This window comes from Miniopterus natalensis, chromosome 10, assembly GCF_054644295.1.
Source record: "Miniopterus natalensis isolate mMinNat1 chromosome 10, mMinNat1.hap1, whole genome shotgun sequence".
NCBI classification, from domain to species: Eukaryota; Metazoa; Chordata; class Mammalia; order Chiroptera; family Miniopteridae; genus Miniopterus; species Miniopterus natalensis.
Window position 1 is genome coordinate 51,970,948 of NC_142090.1, and position 14,022 is coordinate 51,984,969.

At 39.1% G+C, this 14,022-nt stretch overlaps 1 pseudogene; it reads left to right on the top strand.

The window, feature by feature from the left end:
* Positions 1-432: 432 nt before the first annotated feature.
* On the top strand, positions 433-13,257 carry LOC148092260 (dynein light chain 1, cytoplasmic pseudogene; annotated as a pseudogene).
* The last annotated feature ends 765 nt before the right edge of the window (positions 13,258-14,022 follow it).

The window sequence follows — 14,022 nt, forward strand, 5'->3', positions numbered from 1 at the left end:
CGCCAGGCAACCTTTGCAGAAGACAACTCCCCGCGCCGCCTCGCCGCCCCGCCGCCCGGAGCCGCGGAGGAGCAGATGTGAGCGTGCAGCCCCGCGCGCCTGCCCCGCCCACCGCGCCCCGCCTCCCCGCAGTGCGCATGCCCGCCTCGGAACAGGTGACGGCTGAGGCCACGCCCACCCCGCCGGCGTCGCTCAGCATCCTCCTCACGCTCAGCACCGATTTAAAGGAGCCGGGCCGGGGCTTGGCTTAGAAACCGGGCGGACACCCGGGTTTCTCTCAGGCAGGTTGCCGGGTGCCTCGACCTGACTTTCGGCGGACTGCATTCAGGGGGGGGCGGGGGGGGGGGAGTGTGTATTCCCAGCTTTGATTGATGGCATTTGTAGTTTCAACTTTCTCTTTTCTTTTCAGGAGGGTTTTTAAAGAGCCGAGGAATGGGTTCAGGTAACCGGAGATCAACAGGAAAACCTGTTGGGTTAAATTTTCCCAAAGGAGCTCAAACTGGCCCTTTTTATTTAGATCTTTCCCAGAACAGTTAGATGAAGACCTTACATGCAGCGTCAGTAAGCAGGGAAGGTGTTTGAATGTTTATAACTGTTGTGCCCTAAAGGGACTACGCAGAGGTAAAGGATTATGGGAAGCTGTGGAGAGGACACTGTGGTAAGAAACAGATTGTAAAATATTAAATTGTTACAATGTGAAATTTTGAAAATGTGAGTTCAGTCCATTTTTTTGTAAAAATATGGGTAGAAGGACCCAAAGAGGTCAACTAGTTGCGTGGAGTCGCACAGCTGGCTAGCAGCAGAGGCGTAGCCACTCCCGGACCCACTTCCCGCCCACCTGCGACACACATGCTCTCGTCCCGCTGCGACACTTCCTGGAAGGGAATGGTTTAGTTCAGCCCGGATCTGCAGCCCCAATTTTGCTACCTGCCTTTCCTAACGAAGTGGACTTAAGGCCCCAATTGTTGAGGTTCAAGAACATCAAAAGCTAACAACTAGGAATGAATAAATAAATCAAACAGAAATGAATGAGTTGCTCAGAAAGTAAGTTTCCAAAATTTTGTAATAATCATTATAATAGTTTGACATTATGCGTTCCATTTATATCAAAACTAAAAAGTGGCGCAGTTATAACAATACGTGACTATATGACTATAGCTAATCATCGGATGAAGTGTTGGTACTGTTTGAGTTCCTGTGCGAACTTTGCCTAAACTTTGATTCTCTCATAACTAACGGAGATGTGACTTCCAACGTCAAAACTGCAAGGAGTCATTCATTTCAATAAAGAAGAGAATGCTCTCATTTCATACAAAGAAATCTAGCTGAGGCAACCGAACATTCTGATGGCCACATTTGGAGGCAAATACATTATGGTAATAACTCCTAGAAATTAGTTCGCTTCGAAAAAGGGGATAATTTGGTACACAGTCCTGAATCATGGTGCCTTCTCTGACAAAACAGGTGACTGCCCCCTGGCTCAGGCTGCCCTGTGAATCAGTAACACTCTAGATGAAGGTGAGAAAGGAGGAGAGTCCTATGCTGGCTATTTTCTCATAATATGCTCAGGGTTTGTGAGAATAAAATATATTTGATGTATTCACAGCCACAAACCACAAGCTAAAAAATAATCAGATAAATCTGCTTTCAAACTCTAGCCTCAGAGTAATGATTAAATAAGAAAATATATTGTTAAGGCCATACTCTCTTCCACTGTCGATGAAAAGGAGCCTGTGAAAAAATAAAGAAATAACGAGTGATAATCAATATGCAAAGTAATGTTGCTAGGCTAGACAAAAAGTAACCATTTGTAAGATGGAAATATTATAGTCCATTGTGCAAAAATGTGCCGTCACCTTCTCCCTCCCTCCTCTCTCCCAGGAGCAAACATCATCAAAAAACAGGAAAATTGGAGTATATGGTGAGAAAAGTAAATGGACTGTGTAAACAAAAGATATGATGCTGACATTTTTGGAAAACATTTTAGTCATTGATTTTTTTTTAATGACTTTGCCTTTGGGATCTTTATAACTGTGAGTTTTGAATAACATTTCTTTTTTGAATCCTCCATTTGAGCTTAAGATTTCTTGTACTTGGGAGGTGTTTCTGATCTAAAGAGAAACACTGCATTCTTTTTGTGTGGATTCTCAGAAATCTAAGGGTGTAAGGATGAGGTGTTGAATGCTATAGATAACTTTATCAAGTTCCTCCTTGCTTACCCAGGAAAATGCCATGATTTGTTTCCTTCTACAAATTAATGGTGCTGAATTCAAAAATCTTTTTTGCTCCCTGTTTGTCATAGTGTTACTCTAATCATTTATTTGAATTTAGATTTAACAAGTTGATATTTCATCTCCAATTCACTCAGCTTGACAGGTGTGTCATAAAAGGAATCATTAATTGCATCAAACCTCCGCTGTTATTTACCATTGTGTGTTCTAAAATGACTTCTCAACTCCAGAAAACCAGATATTTTCCTATTGTTTCATTCTTGTCTCAGTTTCCCAAGTAGTTTCTATTTTAGTAAATTAGAATCAATCTAAATGTGATAGCTAAATTGACTCTATAATGATTCCTGGATTTAAAAGTCCATGTATTTTAGTGTAAGTGTGGATGTATAACTTTATGTGTGCAAATATACTCAATATGACAATTTTTATATAGGCACATATCTTTTTTTAATGTTCCTTCTCTAATAGAAGGTGAGAGAGAATTGTGTTAATTTAGTGGAGCAAGAACCTGCAGGAGGTTAAGGTCCAACATTACTTTTTGTTATGGCTGAGCTGCTTCTCAATTGCTATTCTCAGACATTTTTGTTAGCTCTGCTTTAAAATGAGATTTGCAGCTAGAGTGGAGGAAATTCAAGTGAGATTACAGTTGATTATAAACTGCCTTCTCAATTTCAAAGGAAAAAGCATGTGAAGTGTTTTAGAGAAAAATTTGATAAATTTATTTTTGAATTCTGACATCTGGAATATCAGGCAGTTTCTTTTCTTTTATATTTATTCCAAACTAAATCTGTAATTTAAAGTAAAAGAGAAAGTTGCTTTTATTTATAAAAATAGCATTCCTATAGACATAGCACATGTAAAATATTACGAATAAAATTAGTTTCTATGTTACTTTACAATATTAGTTTGTGATTTGAAAATTACTAATAAGTCTTAAGGTTATATCTTAGATGGTTCAGCATTATCTAGCCATTTTATACAGTCTTTAGAATTCAGAAACTACTCTTTGGAAAATGGGAATATGTGTGCATGTCTTATTCGTGATTTTTGGTTGATAATGTCTGACTTTAAATCCTAGCTCTGCCATCTTAGACTGATTTGGGTAAATCATTGACTCTTCAGTACTTGAGGTTCCTCACCTCTAAAAATGGAGAAAATATACTACCTCTCAGGGTTCTTGTGATAATTAAATGAGAAAAATATGTGAATGCACTTGTAAACTAGGTGATATGGAATGAAAATAAAACCCTCCCTTTTACTTTGTTTATGAGAAGCACCGGGCTGCTGGCTTCCCTGTTCAAAGAGTGGGATGAGTTAAGACTGCATTCTTCCTTCCCTCTCCTTCCTCCTCTCTCTTGTCTTTTAGTTGTTTTCAGGGTGATTTAAGCTATGAATCCCTTTGCCTCCTGCCCTCTATCATCCTGTCACACTCCCTGTGCACCAATCCCCACCCTGTGTGCTCAGGCGTGTTCCACAAGGAGTACAGATAAGACTAGCCTGTGCCTAAGTTAGAAAGCCTCTTTGTTCTATTTTAAATTCTGAACCTTTATAAACTGTCAACTTTCCTGTAGAAGGGGCTCAGACTTCGGAGTTGGACTCCTCTGGGCCTGCTGGCATAAAATAAACCTCCTGAACCCCCCAGCCTCCGAGTGCCGCTTGGTCTTTTCATAAGGTGGACATCTCCGGTTCCATAACACAGGAAACATATTATCACAACCGTGGTAGATTCTTACAGTACTGGTCCTCTGAGAGTCAGATCTGCCTGTCCACTCCCCTCTACAGTGGGACTGCCACACTTCCCACCAAGAGGTAGGGTTTGTTCCCTCACCCCTTGACTGGAACTGAATCCCTGACTTATTTTTACCAAAACAATGTTCTGGCATGTAACTTTCCAGCCTAGCCTTCCAGTCTGGCCTTCTTATTTATTTGGATACTTTCATGCTCTGAAGAAAGCCAGGAGGTTGGACTCCATGAGGAGAGGAACCCAGCCACTCCAGTCTGCAGCCAACTCAGCTGAAGCCTTAATGAGTCCCCTTAGAGCAACCTGCCTCAGTGGAGGTACCTGCTGGCTATAGTCACATCAGTGAACCCACTGAAACCAGCAGAAGAACTGAAAAATGAACCCAAAGAATCATGAGACAGAATAATAAGTTATTATTATAAGAATTATTTCAAGTCTCTAAGTTTGGGGTTTTTAGAAATTCCAGTTTTTACACATTATGATTATGTATAATCTTTCAAAACTCCCTTTTCTCTTTTACTTCTAGTGACTGTTTTCTCAGTTACTGTCCAGTTGTACTTGAGTTATTTGTTCAAAATTTCCAAATACCACTCTTCTCAACTATAAATGAGAAAGAGCCCAATTATACTGAACACTTACATGCTTGTTTCATGAAAGGCTCATACAAGAAAATATATAAGACGTTGATTTTTAAATTATGTAACACTATCCAAATAAAAAGTTAACTAAAAACTATAATGGAAAACTTATTAATGAGAATTTTTCTGAGGGAGACCAATGTATTTATTGGAGAAACTTCTGGGGAAGGATGGTGACATTTTTAAGATCCTACCCAAGATTGTGGCTAGAACTATGGAAAATAGTATCAAGAGTCTCAAAAAACTAAAAATAGATCTACTACCATACGACTTAGCAGTTCTACTTCTGTGTATTTGAGAACACTAATTTGAAAAAATATGTGCGCCCCTATCTATGTCACCCCATCATTATTTACAATAACCAAGATATGGAAGCAACCTAGGTGTCCATCAATAGATGAATGGATAAAGAAGATGTTATACACACACACACACACACACACATATTCTGTTGTATATACATATATACCTGTTAATACTTAACTTCCAAAGAAGTCAGGATCACATCAACTAGAAGATAGTCAATCTTATCTAGCCTGGTGGTAGAATGTGTCAACTAATGGTCTTTGGTGCCAATTCAGTGCCAACAGGAATCCCCAATTTGGGGTGCAGTGAAGAAGGAAACTTTTTTTCAGTGCAAAACAGCTCAATTGTAATACAGCATGGCTGTGAGGCAGACCTGGGGCCAGGCCCCTCGCAGGCCCCTCTGTTCCTCTCTGGTCTGCTCCTCTCTGCTCCATGCCCTCTGTTTGTGCTGTATTGGTCTGCTCCACTCTACTCTGATCTGCCCCATTCTGTGCCAGTCTGCTCTGTATTTCTACCGTCTGAGCCAACCCTTATAAAGGAGTTCCCGGAAGCCATTTTCAACCAGTAATACCGAGCCTTTTCCCATTCAGGCAGTTCAGTGCAGGCTTCTCCCTGAAGTGCAGTCTGCTTTGCTCTGCTCCAGCGAGATACCTTCAGTGTTTCAGCTTAGCCTGGGAGACACAATCTTCAGTGGAAAGGGAAAGTGGGTTTCCAGAGCCAAAGGGAAGCTGGCGTATATAGGCAGAAATCCCTGCCCCTGTCCCTGCTTGGGCCATCTTCATGCAAATAAGGACCTCAAATCTTTGCAGTTTGATTGATCAAAAGGCACTGTTCTGCCAAGCCGGTGTGGCTCAGGGGTTGAGCATTGACCTGTGATCTAGAAGATCGAGGTTCGATTCCCAGTCAGGGCACATGCCAGGGTTGCAAGATTGATCCCCGATGGGGGGCATGCAGGAGGCAGCCAGTCAATGACTCTCTTATCATTGATATTTCTCTCTCTCTCCCTTTTCCCTCTCTCTCTCTGAAATCAATAAAGATATTTTTTAAAGGCACTGTAGCCTGGCCGGGCATGGCTCTCTCTCTCTCTTCTCCCTTCCTCTCGATGAAATCAATAAAGATATTTTTTAAAAAAAAAGCACTGTCCTGATTGGTCTGAAAGGAAATGCTTTGATTATCAGAGTTGCATAGACCCAACTGAATGGGGAAAGCCTCAGTACTATTGGTTGAAATAGGCTTCCAGGAACTCCTTTATAAGGGTTGGCTCAGATGGTAAAAACAGTGCAGGCAGGCAGTTCAGTGCAGGCTTCTCCCTGAAGTGCAGTTTGCATGAGAAAAGGCTGCTGGGAAAAATTTGAGCCAAGTTAGCCACCAGAAGCCCTTCTTAGTGTTTTTTTTCTCATGGTTCACAATTGGAATTCAGACATTTTGAGAAGAGAAGCTAGGGATTATGTGCATTGCTCTGCAGAATAAAGAGAGGGCAATTTGAATTGGTTGAGTACCACAGATTGGATGACAAAAGTATAAGGGAAGGAGGGTACCAGATGCCACTTATTTGCTGGAAAGGAGAAATGGAAATGTCCTTATTGCTACCTCTAATAATGATGTGGCCTAGGACTGACATGTCAATGAGGCTTCAAGGTGGTTTCCCTGGGTGGTGGAATGTAAAGCCCAGCTTTGTCTCTCTCGTGAAAATACAGGAACGTTTTGTACAGGGATTCTTTGAGAGAGGGTAGGGATGGGGGGTGGCAAAGAAAGAGATGCAGAACTTTATATCCAAGTTAATATGCATTAAAAAGATAGGCAATGTAGATACCATGTTCATACACAGAAGCTGGGGGACAAAGGGTATCTGACATCTGTTTCAATCATTATTATTACATATGCTGAAGTACAAAGTTTATTATGGTTTTCAGAGAGTCCAATAATTTTCTCATGTACTAATTTCAAACTAATCAGAGAATCTTTGGAAAGTTTTGCTCTTGTCTGTCTGCAAGAAGAAAAAGGTCCAGCCAGTTTACTCAGTGGTTGAGCATCAACCCATGAACCAGGAGGTCACAGTTCAAATTCCTGGTCAGGGCACATGCCTGGGTTGCAGGCTTGATCCCCAGGGGGTATGCAGGAGGTAGCCAATCAATGACTCTCATCATTGATGTTTTTTATCTCTCTCTCCCTCTCTCTTCCTCTCTCTGAAATCAATAAAAACATATTTTTAAAAACATTTAAAATAAATAAGAGAAGAAAAAGGATAGATACATTTCAATAGGCATATGTAAAGTACAATAGGAAAAAATTACAAATTACTCTTACAATGGTTTAAAACCCTGAGAGAATATTATGATTACCTATAGATGTTTTGAAAAAGATCAATAGCTGTGTCTCATCTCATACAAATTAAATAAGAATCTTGAGGGAAGGGATGGCATTTGTATTTTTTTTAAAGTTCCCCAGATGATTGTAATATACAGTGTGGGTAGAGACTACTGCTTTGGAAGGATAGCAGATTTTACTGTCAGGAGTACAAGACTGAAGACAAGAAGAGGCACTTGGGATCACTGTAGATTTTTCTTTGAAGCTGGAGCCAAAAGCATCAGCAATGTGATTGCCATTATCAGAAATGATTTTTGGAGAGAAAGGTAAAAAGTACAGATTTACTTTGTTCAAACTGGTAGTGCTCTGAATTTGGAATATTGTATACAGTTCTGGTCATTGCATTTTGCAAAATGTGTAATAGAGCCGGAGAGCACACCAAATTAAAGAAGATATCAATCACTTTAATTTAGAAGTTTGAAGAAGGGAATCTAGAAAGATTAGAACCTTTTATTGAAAAATATAAATATAAAATGTTAATCCAAATCTGGTAAACTCAATACAAGGGGCTCTTTGGATATATGAAAATACATGCTGAAGAGGGGGGAAAAAAGACAGGATATAGTACATTTATAGGTTTGTTTACCTCCCATATTGCAATGCTAATAGAAGAATGCTAATTCTTCAACAGCATCAGTTTTCTCTCCTTTTGGGCAAGTAGTTTGACCACAGTTGCCAACTTCTCTTGCAGTTATTGTAACTGAAAAACACAGGTTCTGCTGCCTGCCAAACAAAAGCCAAACTCATGAGGCAGGTGCTGGTGCAAAAGGGAGAACTGTGGACTCCTGTCTCAAAGACCATCCGCCTTCTTGCTCAAGCCTGGGATTCTTATAGGGATAGGGAGGGGAGGGATTTTTTCTATCCAATTGTCTTGCTAGCTTTTGGCACACTGGAGTCCTGTCCATTCATCTTTCTAGCTTTTGGCATGCTCAGTGTAAGAACCTCCCCCTGCACCATCTTGGCCAATGGGGGAGACTCCCCTAACTCCACCTGACTCTCTATGGTAAAATTATGTGTAGCCTCATGACCCAGCTCCACTTAATGACAATGTGTTGTTTCTAGGCCTAGCCCAATTGAATTCTGGTGTGTACACCTCTATGGCTGACAGGATGGAGACAGGTGTACTCCAGAGGTTCCATGGATTGAAGATGACAGAACCATTAGGAGGGTGATTTGGAAAACCATGTGTGGAATTCTGCTTTCCCCTTCTAAAACCATCTTCTGTGTACACTTTTATAAATAAGGGGATAAATATCTATTATGTGTGAGCCATAGTATATTTTTGTTTTTTAGTCTTTTTATTAAAGTAGTCAATGTTAACTAATAAAAAATAGCAAGAGGCATTTCTTTACAGGAGAAACTAACATTAATAAAACACAACCCCTCCTTATCCATGCCACATCAGTGATCCTAGTCTTATTTTTCTTTTGAAATAGAATGACAGGCAAGTCTAAGTCTCTCATTGACCCCCAAAATGCCAAGCTCCCCCTTTTCCAGGTTCTTTTTTTCCTTAATCTGGCAAGATTGTCCCCTGGCCTCTGCCCATCCATTCACTTCTCAAGGCCAAGCTCAAGGCCCATTTACCATGAAAAGATATTTTCCTATTCTGAAACCACAATTGTTCTCAATTATTATGTGAGATCTTATTATTCATTTGACATTTATTTACATATGGTCTTGTTTTATTTGTTAAGCGTTTCAGGGCTGAGTTCTTAAAATGATTCAACAATGTTTTTATTTCTCTTGGAATCTTACCAGTGTCTAGTTAACACAGTGAATGCTCAAACCAACAGACATTAAATGTATTAGTGAGAAGTCTTCAGATGAAAAATGTCAATAATGTAAAAAGTACATTAGGTTATTTGTAAAGAATACCTATGGGGGAGGGGGTAACAAGGAAATGCTTTCATTGAGATTAAGGGGTATTCTCCTATAATGACAGAATTTTAACCTGAACATATTATATTTAATATATTACCAAAGCACTCTGTTAGGAAAACATAGTTCCTACTAAAGAGAACATAGACTCATGATGTGGTATGTCTGTGACCACCTGCACAAATTTGATAATACTTTAAGTATAGTGGAAGTAATTAGAAAGTGGCATGTAGTACTTCAGTTATCTAAGAAGTATTCCATATAGCCAAAGAAGAAAAATAAGTATATTGAAAAACATAATAAAAATTATTTTTATTCTGATTTTATAGGATAATGTGATAAAATCTGTCATTATCTATTTATCATGTTTTATTTGTGTTTAGGACTGGATGTCTTTGCATCAAATCATAGGGCAATAATTTTATTGTTCACCATTTCACAAGCCTTTGGGGAATGTTTAATTTTATTCCAACCAAGCTTTAGACTTGCCAGTTCATTATTGCTGAGTAAGTAAAAGATGGAAAAGATCTTATATAATTGTGCCTGAAGCTTCCCAAGTCTTCCCCCATTTGATTTTGTACTCATATAAAAAGATCAGTGTCTGCTGTTAGCAGATGGTCCATAACCTGCCTATAATAATACGACTTCATGTTTTCTAATGGACTTCACTGTAGGGATCTCAAACTTTTGAAAACTGAGGGCCATACCACACTGCAATAACCATCACAGGTCTCCTTTACAAATGGTTACACTGCAAAAGTAAATTAATGAGCCAGTCTCCAGCATAACTCTTGCATCATATACACTTGCCACTAGAGAAGTTTAACTTTTTACAAATTTTATTCTTACCTTCTGTCTCATAAAACCAAAGACATACCAATCACAGATTCACAATCTGAGCTCTTCAAAGAAAAAAAGTAATTGTATCAATCTAATAAATGACATTCCAAGATAGATAATCATGATCTTTTATTGATTTCTTTGCAATTCTTGGCAGGAAGTGGAGGCTACTTTTAATCATAGATAGTAAAAGATTAAAATAGAAGCTGTCAGATTTTCCATAGAGGAAAGGCTCCTTGTGAAGAGAACAATAAACATAATTTCTTTCTAGTCATCTTACAGGTTTCATTCTCAAACGTATCCTGAGGAAACAGAAACCACCTGGCACCAGAAGCAAGGTCATACTTTGCAACTCACTAATTTGCTTAGATGGCCATTTTAGAATAATCTCTCTCACCTGCCTTCCTTACCAACCAAAGATGATCTCCTGGCTTTGCTCAGTGGAGCAGACTTCCTTCATTCAACAACCATGTTGAGCACCTACTATGTGCTGAACGAGAAATATAGTGGCATGCAAAGGAGATTCAGTTCCTGTTCTTAAAGAGTATATCCTGTGGTGGGGGAGACAGGTATTTTTTAAAATAATTACTGATTTCTTATTTTCAAAAATGGCAAACTAGCTTATTTGGACAAGTTCCCCTTGTTGAAAGAAAACTAAGAAGTTGGTGAAATACATTTAAAAGAATACTAAGGTGGTCCTGGCCAGGTGGATCAGTTGGTTGGAGTGTTGTCCCACTGAACAAAAAGTTTGTGGGCTCAATTCACAGTCAGGGCACATACCTAGGTTGTGGGTTCAACCCCCTCTCATGGTGCATACGGGAGGCAACTGATCAATATTTCTCTCTCACATAAATGTTTCTCTCTCTTTAAAAAAATCACACCAAAAAATTCTTGGGTAAGGATTAAAAATATATGTATTAAGATAAGTCAAAGAGCTGAAAATAAGGTGAATTACTAGCAGGCCAAAAACAAGGGAAATGGCAACCTGCAAGCTGCTTTCGTGCTGAGAGCATTTGCTGATTCAGAAACATTTCATCTTTCCTTTTAGCAGCCTTGTTGAGTGAGGAGGCCTAACATAAAAGCCCAGAGGCCCTGGGCGGGTAGCTCAGTTGGTTAGAATGTCGTCTTGATTCACCAGGTTTGCAGGTTCCATCTCCAAGGTTCCACCTCCAAGGTTCCATCTCCGGTCATGGCACATACGAGAAGCAACCAACGAATGCATAAATAAGTGGAACAACAAGTCAATGTCTCTCTCTCTCTCTCTCTTTCTTTCTCTCCCTCTGTCTAAAATCAATTTAAAAAAATAGTTATAAAAGTAAAAGCCCAGAGTCTGCAAATGGTGAAAGGTCTGACATAAGATTCTCCCAGTAATAAGCTGGAAGACCAGAGGGCTACAGGGTGAGGGTAAACTGGAAGGGGATAACGTCTTTCTTTAAAATGCCTAAGTTTTGAAGGAAAACTTAAGTCCCAAACTTTGTTTCCAATATTAAAGTGGCCCCTTTGTACCTCTAGATAAAAGGCAAAACCAAATGAAAGTCTTATCTGGATTGAGGTACCTTCACCTTAGACCTCTATTTCAGGGAAGCTGGTAAAAGGAAGCTCAAAATTGAAATAGCTCACAAGAAGAATGAGAGAATAAAGTAAAAAGAGTGAAATTAAAAAAAAAAACAAAAAACACAACAACAAAAAACACTGAGTAGTAAGAGAAGCCCAACTGACCCTTGAGCCAGAAAGTATAACAATTTTCTGCAATCTTTCTTGGCAAAGCATGGTTCTTGACCTTCCACATCCGTGCTGTGTAAGAGCTTGTAGGAAAACACTCTCCAGCCCCCTTATGCCAGAATCTGCATTTTAACAAAACTGGTAGATAGGACAAGCTTCTAAAGGTCTGGGTGGTTCTTACTAAATGCTATTCTTGCTAAATGTTAAAACTTAGCACAGTATTTTGCAGATGCAGCTGTAAACAGGATGAGCTTGACAGGAACTCAACCAGATAAATGTAGCCAACAGCAAAGAAGAAATCAACAGGTAATTGACCAAATAGTGTATATAAGCAATAGCTAAGCCTCCCCTTGAGAGACAGAGCTTTGCATATGAATCCTTTGTCTCCTTTACTTGCTACAAGAAAATAAAACTACCGTGAGACAACTGAACACCCCAAGCATCTTGTTCTCAAGTGGCAAACCCCCTGAGTTTGGTAATAAAATTCCCAGATGATTTATATGCTCCTTAAAATTTGAAATAATGAATGATAATAATGAAGACTGAACAGGATCAGTGAAAATGGGAAAGGGAAAAGACTAAAGGAAAAGCATATACTGTATACTGTTTACTGTACATGCTGATTTTAGAGGCTATGTGTTGGTTAACAGACTGTAAATTCTAACTTAAGCACCAGGAAAGATGGAATTTCAACATGCTTTCAAGTCCCATGGCACACAAAGCCAGTCAGGTTTTGTTATTTTTTATTTCTTATTCTTTAAAAGTTTTTTTCCACTTAATGCTTTGGCTTAGAGAATGTGGACATTTAGACAGAACATCCATTTGATTATAGTGGAGGTGTAACTGGAATTCAATTATCTTGAGTCGGGAGCCAGCAATCACTCTGCTAAGCGTAATATCGGAGAGAGTCTTCTCTAGGTGTTATGAGCAAGGTTAATATAAAAAAGAATTCAGTCCCCCAGAAGAGTGTTGTGGTAGGCCAGTCCATGCTCTAAGGCAGCACTGCCAACCTTTTTCATCAAATGGCACACATAAACTAATTACTAAAATTCTGTGGCACAACCAAACGTATTTTTTTGCCAAACTAACAGGAAACCAGGTATAATTTTGATACATTCACACCAGCTGGCTATTGTTGTGTTGCTATTGTCATTTTTTTATTTGATAATCTAAGGGAAAGCTGTTAGTATTTCTGAATAAATAGTCAGGTATTGCATGTTCTAAAAATTCTTGTGGCACACTGGTTGAAAATCACTGCTTTAAGGTAGCCAAGTGAGACCAAAAAGCTGTGATAAAAAATGTAGACATGACAGAGGAGATGCAACAGGACTTGGTGGGATGCACTACCCAGGCACTGAAGAGCTACAGCATATAGGACATTGAGACTCATGGATAAGAAGTTTGACAAGAAGTCCAACCCCTTGTGCACTGCATTGTGAAGAGGAACTTGGGTAGTTCTGTGACACATAAAGCCAACCACTTTATCTGTTTCTACCTGGGCCAAGTGGACATTCACCTGTTCAAATTTGGCTAAAAGCATGGACTGCACCATGCACATAGTGATCCATCAAAAAACAAGGACTACTGACTAAATTTCAAATACCGGAGACTGAAATATCCAGCTTTGCTAAAGGAACACCTTGACCTTTGGAACTTTATTATGTTTTCTTGTACAGGGCATTCTCTGTACTAGTTTGTTGTGGTTATAGAAAAATAGCAAAACAAAAAAAAATTAATTTACCTGTTTTAAAAATTAAAAATATTTATACTACCCTGATACATGTATTACTTTAAGCATGAAGATGTGCTAACAAAATATTTCACAACTTTTTTTACCATTATTTCTTTGACAGTACTGTGCTATAATTTAATCATAAAACATCACTTGTAGAGCCAATATTAAAAAAAATTTTTAAACAAAAAATAGGTAGTGAACAAATTCTTGAGTTAAACAAAGGGAAACATATTTATCTTGAGAATTGGACTGAATCTTTGGGAAGCTTTAGGAATCCTTATCTAGGTATTGACCCGGATCAAATGGTAGTCACATGTCCATTTCCTCTCCCTGTAGTGACTAAGATGACATGCCAAGTACTAGAGGGCTGAATGTGGCCTATAGATGGTTTGTCTTCCTCACACAGTAATCTTTTACATGCTTTCTTTCTTTTAAATTGGGAGCTTTCTCATTTAAAAATTTAGATTTCTTGCTCCATTGGAAAAATGAAACTGATAGTACTAAGCCCATTTCTGCCTGGCTACAATTGACTATAGTGGGGTAGCAACTTTAGACCTGCTCCCA